This window comes from Coenobita brevimanus, chromosome 45 (assembly GCF_032717465.1).
Source record: "Coenobita brevimanus isolate Jiangsu-jjx chromosome 45, ASM3271746v2, whole genome shotgun sequence".
NCBI classification, from domain to species: Eukaryota; Metazoa; Arthropoda; class Malacostraca; order Decapoda; family Coenobitidae; genus Coenobita; species Coenobita brevimanus.
The window spans coordinates 31544506-31559726 of record NC_136998.1 but is presented as its reverse complement, the minus strand read 5'-3'; the positions used below and the strand labels follow the sequence as shown (position 1 = coordinate 31559726).

Below are 15221 nucleotides of genomic sequence, written 5' to 3'. Positions count from 1 at the left end.
TGTGAAGCCGGGGTATCGTATCTAGGGGTATCGTATATCGAGGTATTACTATACTGTACTGTACTATATTATACAGTAATCAAATGGTATAATATATATACTGTACTGTACTGTACACTGATAAACATGTCTTTTATTTACCTTGTTGTGGTGGACATAGCTGAAGTGGTCAGACAATCTGGACTGCTTTTGGCTTTATCTTACTTTTCCGACATATAAGAATTTAGTCCGGTAGCTCCTAGATTCCGATAAAAGCGAATTACAGTCTGTTGAAGTCCATTATATTGAAGTTTTACTGTAGTTGTCCATTGCTTTAGTTTGCCATCTTGGTACTTTGTAGTGTATTCAACAGGCATTAAACAAACACAGAATACATTTACATATTCTTTATTCCTCCAACTTTCTCTTACACTGTTGAACACAAACTCGTCTATCAGGGGACGGAATTTTCGACAAACCGGCTGGAGACAGACATAATTTTTCTTGTTTTTGCATTTAATTGCTGTCTGTCTTTATTGCTGGCGTGAGATCCAAACAAAGCAACTCAAGACTTTCTACAAAAGCAAAATATACTGAAAGCGCTCTATGATCTCTCTACTCGAAAATTCCGTCCAGTTTTATTACATCCTTCAAGCAAAAACGTATCTCCTAGCATTGCTGTGTGTGTTGTTTTTGTGACCATCTTGGTTAGACTTCAGGTAACATAATTACTTCCTTTGCTGTATACAGCAACCCTTGATACCCTTGATACATATTTAATCTTTGTGGAAGGGGAGGGGGAAAGTTGCTTTATGTAAGATTAACACTGGACTTTGCTAAGATTATGATAATATTTACATCGAGAAACATCAAGGCGTCTAAAGTTGTCAGTAACTTTGGGTTATTAGTATCATTTTGTGTATTATAGATATAATGTGATATCATGTGTTCTGTTGGGATCTTTTGTTCTATATATGTATTCCTGTATTGTTTGTATAAAACATCTGCATGGCATTGTTTAAAGGTTGTCATACCGGTACCATCTCCCTTTTTTGTTAATAATATGTACAGAGTCTGATTTACATAGACATAATTTTATATATACCAGTATGTTGAAAAACCCTTCTAAATTTAGTAGACATAAATTTAGAGGGGTTTCACTTGAATTCCAATGATATTTACATCATCATCCAATTTACAAAAAACAAATTTTAAAGTGAGTTGAAAATAAATCTTAGCACATGATTATGACCATTAGGTATGTTATAGTATAATGTAAGGCCCATTTTGCAGTATTGCAGGAAATTTTAAATCTCGTCCTAATCAGTGGAAGTAACAGCAATTAAAACCAAGACCACAGGTAAATGAACCATAAAAAGTGAAATGAAGAAAGCCACTGAAATGATGCCTAAGGAAGAAATGGCAAGGAAATCTCTCAAAACAAGATTTCAGTGAAACAATACTTTCATCTTTGCTTTGTCATATTCCTCCACACTTCTTCATCTATCATGCAATAATATATATATTTATTTTACAGTAGCAGTATTCATAGTGGCTTTCTTCCCTCACTCTTGCACCCTCAGACTAAAATGGGTTCCACCAAGGCCTGCCCTGGTTTATTCCCAAAAGAACCACTTCGAGAAGGCAAGAGGGCAGTATGGTCGCAGCACAGTGGTCAGATAGTTATAAACCATTTACCTCTTCAGTCATGTGATGTGTAATTTTTATTCTATTCATGCTGTCACTAGATAATTTAGCACAAGAAAGGCTTCTCGTATCAGAGGGGTTAATGTGGACAATATCTACTCCTGTGATTCAGAAAGCCTCTCCTGTGCTGACTAAGTCTTCACAAACAGGAATAAGATAAAGAGTACATCACATAGTTCATGGAATTCAATCCTTATGACTGTTTTCTGAAATTTTTGCCTTGCAAAGCCACTGAGCCTGGGTACGTCTGTCATTATATTCTTACCATGCCTTGATGACTTTACTTAGTTGAGGAGAGGCTTTTTGAACTGGAGATGTTAGCTATAGCCTTAATAAATGTATTCCCCAACAGTTCAGGATGCCTTTCTTAAGTTAAATAAAATCATCTGGTAACAACAAGGTTATACTGAAATGGACATCACCCAGAATCAGGGAGTAAATTGTAGTACTGTATTTTGATAGTGAGGGTGTCTTTTATTGGTATTAGATAATTTATTGTGAGTACATGTTTGATAGAAGTATTTTAAATCTTGACACTTTAATTATTTTGATTCCTTTGCTATATCTCTGTACATTGGCTGCCATGAGGCAAAGTGGAGGTTGAAATCCTGACACTTCTTGTAGTTGTGAGGTATGTATTTAGGAAATAGTAAGTTACAGTAAGTTTTTGTTATATGACAAGGGTATGTTCCAAAATATCACTGGTACTGTAAATTGGGGGAATTTCGTAACAGTAATTGCAACCACAGGCTCATCTGAATGTGAGTGTAGTGGCCTCCAGGCTGAAGCTGCCCTCTCCTAAGGCCAATATCCTCCCTTTGGGAAGATAGGGAGGGAGTTGAGGAACATTTGTATAACTGGCATCTCTACTGCCCAGTTATATCAGTGCTACCACATGAATGCATCCCTCTCCAGCCTTTGTTGATGTAGCAAATCTGCTTTATAGGCAGGCTTTCTCTCTCTCTCTCTCTCTCTCTCTCTCTCTCCAGTGTTCTGTGAATTTAACTGCAAAAATGGGCTTATAAAAGGCAGCATATAACGATGACTTACTGTATACTTGTTAAATATAAAGTATCATTTGTTTATAGTATGCTGTTTAATGAGGTGTTATAACACTTTCTAAATATAATAGGGCTCTAAGGGGGGGACTGTACATTTGCATTAGGCCTAATGAACTAGAATGAGGTGGAGTGTTCAGATTTCTGTGGGTGATGAGGTAAGGTTAGTTAGTGGCAAGTCACAAGGTATAGCCTATATAACATTCCCTTGACTTGCGGACTTTGGCACACTAAAAACTTTTCTATTAACATTAAGTACATTTTGTTTTGTTGGTATTTTTCTTTTACACATAGCAAGAAGTTTTACCAAGGTTTGAGTTGGAACTGAACTGAGTTACTGCTCCTTGCTGGGTTATCAGTAGGGAAATTTGTGGTAGAACTAACAGTGTGGTAGGGTTGCAGAGTGGCTGTCATTCCAAGGTTTTCCCAATCACAATTTTTAACCACACATGGCTATAAAAGCTTCTTATACGGACCAACGTTGAAACTGTACCGAGAAGTATATACAGTATACACTTAGACTTAACATGTATGTACACTAGCAGCAAAACATGTTTTTATATTTATATATGTAAGAATGTATATATAAATCGGTACATAACTAATCTTTCATTTTTTATACTGAATACACACAGTAATAAAGACAGACCATACTAAAAGAGCAGTTACTAAAATAAGCTTTATTTCATTGAGTCTGCAGAATCAATTAGCATGGAGTCTAGAGGTAAGTCCTACATCTTTTCTACCTTTAGTATTTCATTTGCACAGACCATAGACTAGGCAGACGATAAAAACAAGGGAATTATCTCAAAAACCATTCACTCTGACACAACCTATCACAAAACGGATAGAAGAGAAGCGAGTTTATCTATGATGCTAGTATCTGTAACAACTATAGCTGACTCGCATTAATTTGCAACTTGAGTACTCATCAAGCTTTATAATATAAGGAAGGGATTAGCAAGGCAGAAACTGGTTATAGTGTGACTGAATTAAACAACAGAGGACTTCAAAAGACCTGACTAAACAAATTAGCAGATATGAAAAAATGGAAAATATTCATAATGCCATCAAACATCATACGATTAGCTGTCATTGCTTCTGTGAGTGTTGTGAAGTGTATATACCTATGTGTGTGTGTGTGTGTGTGTGTGTGTTTTTTATGGTATCTCTTTGGTAGGTGAAATGGCAAGGCAAGATTTGGAATAATAAATGGTGTGGATTACTGAAATTCCCTCCCTCTCTGATCTCTCAACTCAACCCTTATTGCCCAACCCATTTTAATAACCTACCCCAATTGGACTTAACCTATTTAACACAGCCCAAAATTTTAATACCATACCTAACTTAAAATTATAAGGGTTAATACACGCACATTCTTTAAGTTGACTTAGGGACAAGTTGATCCAGGGGATGAGTTGACTTTGTTGTAGTGATGAGTTGAGCAGAGGAGCAAACTGGTCGATTGGAACGAGTTGGCCAGAGGGACGAGTTGATAAGAACACGTTGACCAAAGTGAAGTGAGAGTGAGAGAACCATGGGAATCGATATCACCGTTGTTTTCACTCACTGTCCTGCAAAAAGGATTAGGCAGAATAAGTACAGGTTGATTTATGTGGCCAGTGGAACTGGAACTGAGAGAGTTTTAAGCAAGACATTGCTACTGCCAGGCAGTTATGAACACTGGTTTAAAGAGCTTACATTAGCTAACTAATTATCATAGTTTATCATAGTTTGAGGTAAACTATGGTCTTAATGCACTGTTTATAAAAACATACCGTATTTTTTTTTAGGTATTGAAATTATTCCTTTTTTAGAGTCTTTTAATGTTTCTAATGGTTTCAGTACCATTGCTGTATACAGCCATGAGAATTCCTAAATTATTTTGCTAATGGATTCTTTATTTTTCACTGGGACAATATATAATAAGACAGTGAAAAAACAATGAATAGTGTAAGAAAATGTTAAGAATAACTGGATGGGCAATTTCTCTGGAAACTTTTTATGAGTAAAATTAAAGAACAGAAGTTATGTTTGGTGGAGTGAACAGTTGGTCATTAGTGGACAGCAGTCATTGGCCTCATGCTTTATACAGACGTTTTGGTAGTACTATAACTCAGCTTTTGTGATGTTTGGAGGGTAGGTACATTAGGTATGTAGCAGAGCTATTGTAGTTGTTACCTAATCTCAGCCTGTCTGGCCAAGCAAACCCATCAACCACAGGTTAGCAGCTGCTTCTGTAGGGCCATCCTACAGTTCATATACCATGTGGTGAACCAGCACCCTGTTGTAGTAGACAACACCTCATTAAGGTTAGACCAGGGTCCTTCCTATTGACAAGGTACAGGGAAATAGGAGGAGCTTTTGCTCCTAGGTGAAAAATGCTGCTGCTTTGCTCCACCGGAGTACACAGCACCACCTCCTCATCAGCAGAGTGAAAGATTCCATTGCATAACCAGTTATGAGTATGCCATATGCAAGAGGGGGAGGTGGCAGTTAAGTGGCAAGAGAAGAGATCTGATGTCTGAAAAGATGTGAGTTTGATTACTGAGTGGGGTAGGGGTTAGTCTGATTTTGTAATTTTGTTAGAACAGATTTAACTTGATTTTTTCTCAAAACCCACTGACATGTCGCATGTGAAGGTGTATGGCATGCAGGAGGATCTTGGGCCTCTGGTGACAGACTGTACAATCTGTGCTCAGATTCATGCACCTAAAAATAGAAAGGGGGGGGGGTACTGACACAGGCTGTGTGATTCTGCCAAGACTGAGGGAAAATGGTGTACAGTAGATGTTAGTCTTGAGTGTGTATTTGAGACTGCCTGAATTTTTACTGTGATTAATAAGGGATTTTGTGCAGAGACCAGCTCAACTATGAAAGTCACCAGTGTCTGGAAGAAGTTTAGACAGCTGTTACCCCTGCTAATGATGAAGGGAGTTTTTCTGCATATGAAAGGGAAATTATATGCTTTATGTGCGTGAAGATGATGATATGGTAGTAAAATAAGAGCAGTAAAAGAGGAACGTGTTTGTAGAGTTGAGTGCAGTCAGATGAGAATGGTGTGATGGTAATGTGGTGTGCCATATAGAGAGACAGAACCAGTCTAGATTTTATTATGTCACACCAGTGATGTGGTGCTGTAGAGGGATGCCTTCTCATGGTGGCACCAATATGAAGAGGTGGCTTTGATGCCTGGTTATATAAACATCCCTCAATTCCCTCCCGTTTGCCCCCTCAAAACGAGGATGGTGGACTACAGTAGAAGGATGACCTCAGTTTGTAGTCCACTGGGTTCATGTTCATTTGGGCAAGGGGTTGCAGTTACTAGTACTACTACTACTACCACCTCTACTATTGCTTCAACCTCTATTACTACTTCTACCTCTACTACTACTACTACTACCTCTACTACTACTAACACTACTTCTACTATTACAGTATTTATAGCCAGATACTACTGCAACTACTATTATTATTTTTATTTATTTTTTTTTTTTATGCGAGGAAGAAGGAACCAAAGGCCATGAGCCCGCAGTAACAGTTCCCTCCAAGAGAAAAACAAAATACAATAGAGAGCCAAATTCAAGATCCGATCATTTTAAGATGCCTGGACACACTATGTTTGAAAGACTGGAGATCATAGGCAGCAGGAAATACAGACAGAGGGAGACAGTTCCAGAGCTGACCTGTTGCATAAATGAAAGACTGGGAGTAACGGTTAATTCTTGCATTAGAGAGTTGGACAGAAAAGGGATGAGAGTTTGCTGCCAGACGGGTGCTACGTGCCCGTCGTAGAGGTGGAGGAATGCAAGCAGACAGTTCAGAGGAGCAGTGACCATTAAAGTAGCGATAGAAAAGAGATAAAGATGCAACAGTGCGGCGAAGAGACAGAGGTTGAAGGGAGTCAGTAAGAGGAGGAGAGTTAATGAGACGAAAAGCCTTTGACTCCACCCTATTGAGAAGAGCTGTATGTGGGGAGCCTCCCCACACATGAGAGTTGTACTCCACACAGGGGCGGATAAAACCCCTGTATAGAGTCAACAATTGTGCAGGGGTAAAGAAAGAGCGGAGTCGGCTTAGCACACCCAATCTCTTGGAAGCAGATTTTACAAGAGATGTAATATGATCTTTCCAAGACAAGTCCCGAGTAAATGAAACCCCAAGCATGTTCAAGGATGATGCAGGATTAAGCTGAATATTATTAAACATTAGTGGGTATACCTGTGGAAGATTTTGTCGGGTTGATAGGTGTAAGAACTGAGTCTTAGATGCATTAAAGACAACCATATTATTTTTACCCCAGTCAGAGATATGAGCCAAGTCAGACATTAGGTGTGCCATAGCCTCATCCCTTGTTTCCTGAAGTAACTGTTGAGATGGGCGTTGCGGGAACCGAATGGAAAGGTGAAGGGTGGAGTCATCAGCGTATGAGTGGATAGGGTTAGATGTACAACTTAGAAGATCATTGATGAATAAAAGGAAGAGAGTTGGTGATAGGACAGAGCCCTGAGGAACACCACTGTTGATAGATCTAGGAGAAGAACGATGGCCGTCTACAACAGCGGCTATAGAACGACCAGAAAGGAAGCTAGCGATGAAGGCACAGATAGAAGGATAGAAACCGTAGGAGGGCAGTTTGGAAATTAAAGATTTATGCCAGACTCGATCGAAAGCCTTTGAGATGTCAAGTGCAATGGCAAAGCTTTCACCAAAGTCCCGAAAGGAGGATGACCAGGAGTCTGAAAGGTAGGTGAGAAGATCGCCAGTGGAGCGTCCCTGACGTAACCCATACTGACGATCGGAAAGAAGGTTGTGATAGGAAAGATGCCTTAAAATTTTTCTATTAAGAATTGACTCGAAAACTTTTGAAATACAGGACGTTAAAGCAATTGGACGATAGTTGGAGGGTTGGGAGTGGTCACTCTTCTTTGGGACTGGCTGAATGAGAGCAAACTTCCAGCAAGAAGGAAAGGTACAAGTTGACAGACAAAGGCGAAAGAGTTTGCCTAGGCAGGGTGTAAGCACAGAAGCACAGTTCTTGAGAACAACAGGAGGGACCCCATCAGGCCCATATGCCTTGTTAGTACTGAGGCCAGTGATGGCAGAAAATACATCAACTGAAGAAATTTTAATGTCAGCCATGAGGAAGTCAGAGGGGGGAAGTGATGGAGGAACAGCACCGGAATCGTCTAAGGTGGAATTGGAGGAGAAAGTCTGTGCGAAGAGATCTGCTTTATCAGTAGAAGAAATAGCTACAGAACCATCAGAGCAGAAAAGAGGAGGGAAGGATGATGAGGTAAAGTTGTTAGAAAGATTTTTGGCAAGGTGCCAGAAGGAGCGGGAAGAATTCGAGTTGGAGAGTTGAGAGCATTTAGTATGGATGAAATTATTTTTAGTAGAGCGAAGAACAGACTTAGCATGATTCCAGGCAGAAACGTAAAGATTATGTGATTCAGGGGTGGGTTGGCTCCGGTACCTTTTGTAGGCTACTACTACTACTACTACTGCTGACTACTGCTGTGACTGCCACTACTAATACTGTACTTCTTTATACTACTACTACTACTACTACTACTTTTTATAGGCTTTTTATTTATTGTTGAGTAACCCTGATCAAGCAGACCCATCAACTGCCAACAAGCAACCAAACCTACAGGACCGCCCTGTACAGTGAACTGATGTTTCCCTGTGTTAGACAGCGGCTCACCATAGCAAGGCATCTTGGAAGATTGTGGAGGTTTGGTTTCTGGATGGCTGCCATATTTGCACCTGTCCATCCACTTAGCAGGGGCACCATCGTAGGGCCCACATAACCCCGTTATTTGGTTACCACCGAGCACTGTAAATACTTCTCAAAATGGATAAATTAAATGCAGCCTTCATTAACCCCCTCTAGTACTAAAGGCCTTCCTTAGTTTGAGAAAAATCATCAAGAAATAGCAAGAATAAACTCTGTTTAAAATCGGAGACAGGAGTTTCAGATTATTTTTGGTTACTGAAAGTGTTAAGAGTTGATTTATTTTCACCTGGCAGCGCCAGGCCGCTACCACAACATTAATATCAAGTTGTGGTTATATGAAATTTACTGAACCTTTGTAGGAGGGTAGGAATGAATCTCCTTGGTTTATGATCACATCAACTCTCCATCCTGACTTATGCATCAACTGAACTGAAAGTGTTTGGAGTCTTCAGCAAGTTGGAACGAAGTCCCATTGGGTGTCTAACAGTTATTACTCATGGCCAACTGGTAGTCACTCGCAATTCATCAGAAGCAGTACTAGTATATGTAAGGGACAGTACAGTTTTCTCACAGTGACTTCCTCATATTATCTCTCCCTCAGTCTCCCATTATCACTCACATCCACTCATTTTCTCACATAAATAGGGGCTTACATTACCTTTTCTTTTTCACAGTCTCACACTTCCACTTTCACCTTCATTCATTCACATTCACTCACCTCACACTACTAATCACTCTCACCCACTTTCCACTCACAGTCATCATTTACGAGTATTCACGATCTCTGTCACACTTATTTTTGCTCAGTCAGATCATTGCATTCACATTTTCACACTTCCACTCAGTTGCACTTACAGTATTATCCACTCACTCACTCACTGTCTTTTTCCTGATTCACACTCATCCTTACTATCACACATTTTTTTTTTTTTCTCACTTTTGCACCCAGTCCCACAATTTTACCAGATTACACTCATGAACAGTATGCTTGTAATCAACTCATAGTATCACTTATTAACTCATATTGTCACTCTCTCTCTCTCTCTCTCTCTCTCTCTCTCTCTCTCTCTCTCTCTCTCTCTCTCTCTCTCACACACACACACACACACACAATCCTATATTTTACATTCACTCACCCATTCCACACTCACTAACGCTGTCTCTACCTTAGACCCTCCCTTATTCTCGCACTTACTCTTTTTCAGTCACACTTATTATTCTGACACTTGAATGATTGTGTTCATAAGTATATATGTCTTTCTCCTGTTAATGTATACTGGCTTATATGTATGTGTATTCTTCATTTATATGTGTATAAGCACTTGTGTATATACAATTATACGTATGTTGATGGGTAATTATAATGTACGAGTATTTTTATAAGCTGCATTGTCATAAATACATGAGGATGTACTGTAGACATACGTATGCATGCCTCATATGTCTATGTATATAGGTAAATAGTTCAATTCATAATATACATGTTTATGTATAATTGTTTTATAATGAAATATTGCAGGGATGTATGAGCAGTTTTGATTTAACTTAGGCAAGAAAACCATGCATCTACTTTAGTTTATAAAATGCCCGCCGCAGGACCTCCCACCTCACCACCTCCCACACCACCACCGAGCCGCCACCCCACCACCATCCCGGGAGGACACACCGGTGAGGTTAGTGACCCCGGGCAAGAGGGTCATCGGGGCATCCCGACCCTGAGCCCCTATTCCCCGCAAGTGCCCCAACCCCAGGCGTTCAGGCAAACTGAACTACTGTGCGGGCGGGGTGGTGACCGTCAGACCAGGGGTGGGACTGAAAAGAGGTCAGTCCCAGGTAACACTGTCTTGACGGTCTTGTTACACCCTCTAGGGCAGGAAGAGGCCCAAGGCTACGGCCATAAAAGAGAAATAGACACAGGCTACGGCCTGACGAAGTGTGTAAAGGGGAAGGCCGGGAAGGGTGACCCCAGGCTCCGGCCTTAACACGCTGAGGAGAGAGAGTTGCCTGTGTGCATCCCTCTCCAGTTGTACTTTGGCTACGGCCAGAATACAATCCAGGGTAGAGAGACCCTGCTACCGTACGTGTAGCGCTACCCAATTACGGAAGCGGCGACTCGGGGCCGGCCTCTCGCCGGAGCAGACGGGTGATCCCGTTTCTCCGTTAGTCGTTTCCCGTACGGGCAGACACTCGGCTACGGCCGGGGCACGTACCAGGGTGGAGAATTCCCTGACGGTAGGATCTGTCCGTATTGGAGAGAGTGCGGCTCTTGAGCCCCTCACTCCGGCTTGTCCCCTACTGCGGGAGGAACGCCACGTTGACGGCCTCTTGCCTCGGCGAAAGGGCGACCCCGATCACCCTACTGGTGTCCCTCGCACGCCGGGCAAGTTCACGGCTCCAGCCAAAGTCCACACTAGGGGAAGTAGAGCCCCATCTCAGCCCAATGAACACACTCAGGGAACCACGAAGAGCGTGAGTCTCCCTCAAGCCTCTTTCCCTCCGGGGAGCCCTTCGTCGCCATCCAGGCTTCTTGGCCAAGCGGAGGCGTTAGAGTGGTGGCAAGGCCCGATTGCGGAGTTACCGCCCACACCCGAACGCTCCTTAGCACTGTCGGAGCCCTACAGGAGACGCTGCCGCAGCCCAGCCCTGACGGCGCCTCTCCCCCTGAGCACCTGCAGCCCCCGGACGCCCAGGCCTTCCACCACGGTCCCCGACGACGGTGACCCCGGCTCCCTCACGCCCCGGCAGCAGAGGAAGCAGGCCCGAATCCTCCGACTGTTCGGTCCTAGTCCCGAGGGCCCCCGATCAGGTCGAGGCCCCCAGACTGCAAGGCCTCCCTGCACCCCACCAGCGCGGCCCTAGGAAGGAGCCGCCCCTCAGGTCGAGGCCCTAAACAAGGGAGCCTCCCTGACAGTAAGTACCAGTGACTCAACTACCCAAGAAACAAGGGTAAAACAGTGACAGTGACCCCTAATACAGTGACAGTGATCCAATGCACAGTGGCAGTGTCTAATAAAAGTTATATTAAACAGTGGTATCATAGCAAGTCGGCGTAAACGTTAAACAGTTCAGTCCCCCTCTATAGGAAGGGAGCGGGGAGTTTTCTGTGGAATTGGAGGTAGGTGCGTGAGTGAGCCGAAAGGCAAATGAAGTGCTTCCCCGCGACTAGGTGACCGTGTCGGATGTCGCCATACGCACCCTACCTCTATTATAGTAACATCTCCTCCACAGACTCCCGATCACAGTGAATCCAAGTGAACTCCCCCGTTTATTATTATCCACCAGTGACACGACAATTACTCCCAACTGACAACTGCAGTGCAGTGATATCTCCTCTAAGTAACAGTAACACATATCCCTGACTACCCTGTGCCCTGTGTAATTGTATATTGGATCAAGTTATAAGTGTATTATTGTATCTCTGTTCTATTGTGTGTCAAATATTGTGTATGTAGCACTGTAAGGAGTAGAATTTAAGCAATAGATGTGATTCAGTGTACTGTCTCTTTTTATGCCCTGTTCCTTTGTTAGTGCATTACATCCGGTCTAGCAAAAGGACCCCGTCCCAGTGCTCGTGTTTTTACGACGAGAAGTCGCCTTAAAAACACAGCATTACAGTTTATTCTTACTAACTTTAGTTTATTCGCTTCTTTAATAATGTGCATAAATAATATTGTATTTTTTACTCTAACCCGGAGTAAAATAGCCATCTCTCCATCTTGAATGGCAGAATATGATGCTAATCACGAAAATGTTTGGTGGAAGGATGTACGAGTGGAATAGCATTGTCCTTTTCTGTCACTCAGCTACATGAGAGAAACTGTACAGAACCCACACACAGCCTTCTGTGTTGCTACCAAACCAAACAGCTCCTCCTGGCAACCAAGCAACCAGGCCAGACTTAACCCAACCCCTAGAGAACCTGTTGGTGGGTATATAGGCTTCTCTCACCTACAGGTGACTGACTCAGGTGGCTCAGGTGACATCGAGCCTGCTAGACAAGGGTGGGTGGGGGTGTAGGTGAGTCGGAGAGAGGGAAGCGGGGTAACACTGAAGGATGGGAAGTGGAAGGTTATGGACAGACAAACAGATAGGTAAGAAAAAAAAAAAAAGTATGCAAGTGAGTCAGGCAGTGGGTGAGGAAGGGGGTATAACGGGGAGAGATGAAGAAACATGTATGTTGCTGGTAGTATTAAACAACCTCTTCCCCTTCCCGCGAAGCATCTTCGTGAAGAGGCTCTTCCCAGTTTGGTACCTTTAAACCCCGGCCGAACAGCCTCTTCCCAGAAGGAGACTACGGAAGGGTTGGTATGCTGCGGGAGTGCTCTCTGGGAGTGAAATCGTGAGATTGGTACGCCGGAGGAGCGCATATTTGCCGTTATCTGTTTTATGTTTCCTCTCGTGTGATATATTGCGAAAATAATATGCTAAATCTGATAAACAACGTCTCCGAATCAGTCCAATGGTAGGAAATAGTTTTAATACTTGATATTTTAATACTTGAGAGGGGGTCCAATGGTGGTTAGGATTACGGCAACTGGAATTTAGCGGTTTTGTTTGGTGGTTGTTAGGTTAGAAATAGGTTAGTTTAGATCAGGTCAGGTTATCTAACAGACTTGTACACCATTCCACTTTTCATTACTGTCTTCAGAAAGGTAAGCACGTGGTATAATTTAAGGCAGTGATTAGGATTACAGCAGTTAGAATTTAGCGGTGACTTCCGTAATCCTAACCACGGTTAGGATTACGGCAGCTAGAATTAAGTTGTTTGTTTTGGTGGTCCAGTTAAGTTAGAAATAGGTTAGGTTAGGTCAGGTCAGGTCAGTTTTAGTCAGGTTAGGTTAATACTGCTACAGTTCAGCTTCACCCGCTAGAATTTACCGGTCATGTTTGTTTTTTTCTGCTGTTAGAAATGTTAAGTTAGGTTATTTAGGTTAAGTTATGGCTACTGTAAAAAGGAAGTGATTAGGATTACGGCAGCTAGAATTTAGCGGCGATAGTAGTAATCTAACCACAGCCTTAAATATACCACGTGCTGGCCTTTCCGAAGACAGTAGTGAAAAGTGGAATGGTTTACAAGTCTGTTACATATAGTGCTCTCGGAAATAAGCTGTGAAGTAGCCTGGATCACCACTGTATGAGACACAGGTAACTTGGGAATGATAGAAGTTAACGTATGGGCTGTGCGCATGTAGCAGTCACTGAGCTCTATAGTGGTAGCAGTAGTTTGATCGTAAATGGGTAGCACCAGTCTCCTAAAAATCTATAAATAAAGATAGTATCACACACAAAAAAATGATAACAAACATTTTTAAAAATTGCAAATGCATTTCGTGAATGTAAAGGTACTAACTAGTTACATGAATATGATATCAGTATAAAAAAAAGATACGAAGATATTTGGGAAGAGGCGGGTGATGCTGCTGCTTCATATTCCAGTACTTTCAACCCCGAGAAACCTCTTCGCGCGCCGTACGAGGAACCTCATCGCTTTAAAACTAGTCTACGGCTGGCGCGACGGAGCTTGCTCGTGCGAAGAGGTAGTTTAATACTAGACTGACAGGTAGGTAGGTAGGTAGGTACAGTGTAATAAGTAGGGAAGGGAAGAGGAAGAGTAGGTAGATGAAAGAGGGAAAGTGAAAGGGTATAGCCAGATAAAGTGTGATGAGTTACGTGGGGAAGGAAGGAAGAGGATAGGGAGGTGCAACAGGGGAAGTGAAAGGCTATAGACACGCAGACAGGTAGGCAGGTATAGTGTGATATGTGAGGGATGCAGGTGAGACAGGTGGTAAGGAGAAACAGCATAAACAGAGATAATAGCTGGGTAAGTGGAAGGTGTAAGCGAGTCAGATGGTAGTGAGGTGTGATGAATAAGGGGTGCTATACTACTTTTACTCTAACTTGGCCTAAAATTACCATCTCTCCATCTTTAATTATATGTTTTAAAAATAGATTAACACTTAAATATGATCCTGGTTACAAAGAAGTGGTATGGAATGGATGAAGTCTTATTATTGTCTTTTTTTTTTGTTTTTTTTCAATTGACCTACGTGAGGTAAGCTGCGAAATGACGAAAATTTGGACCAGGTTAAGATAAAAAGAGTATAGTGAGTCAGGAAGGGAGGTGAAAGACAGAGAGAGAGAGGGCGGGAGGGAGGGAGCGAGGGAAGGAGAGAGAGAGAGAGAGTAAAAAGGAAACAACTACTGCATAAATGAATCACATAGATGATGATGAGAGGGCAACGGCAGGGCAGTAGATATGAAGCCGTGGGTGGGAAAGATATGGGGAAGCAGAAGCTTAAAACAGACGCTGCAAATAAGGCTGATAGGAGACAAGGTTGGAAGCAGAGAAATGAGATGATATTTTTATTCTTTCGATTAGAAGCCAGGAAGTCCTTTTGTGAGCTATTCCTTACTGTCTGTCCGTGTGGCTGCCCACTTACCTGTCTACATTCCTGTTTACTTACCTGCCTGCCTGTTTATTTTCTTGCCTGTTTGTTTACTAGTCTGTTTAAGTAGCTATCTAATTTACTTGTGACTTACCAGTGGTTGTCTGCCTAGCAACATTGTTACCTGTCAGCCTTCTAATACCGACTTATATGTGTGTCTGCCTGGCTTCCTACCAACCAGTCACTTAAATTCCAATCTGCTTACCTGTATGGCTGTCTACCTCAACATTTACCTGTCTGCCCCCCTAAATACCTTCTTCTTTGTCAGTCTACGTAGTCTCCCACCTACCA

General features: G+C 42.2%; 1 protein-coding gene across 1 annotated transcript in view; it reads right to left on the bottom strand.

Moving 5' to 3' along the window:
• Positions 1-377: 377 nt before the first annotated feature.
• The window catches only part of Gbs-76A (Glycogen binding subunit 76A), a 73691-nt gene continuing 58847 nt past the window's right edge, over positions 378-15221 (bottom strand). The window contains exon 5 of the mRNA XM_080271364.1: positions 378-4318. The gene's annotated coding sequence lies outside the window, so the exon portion shown is untranslated. The remainder of the gene's footprint in view (positions 4319-15221) is intronic.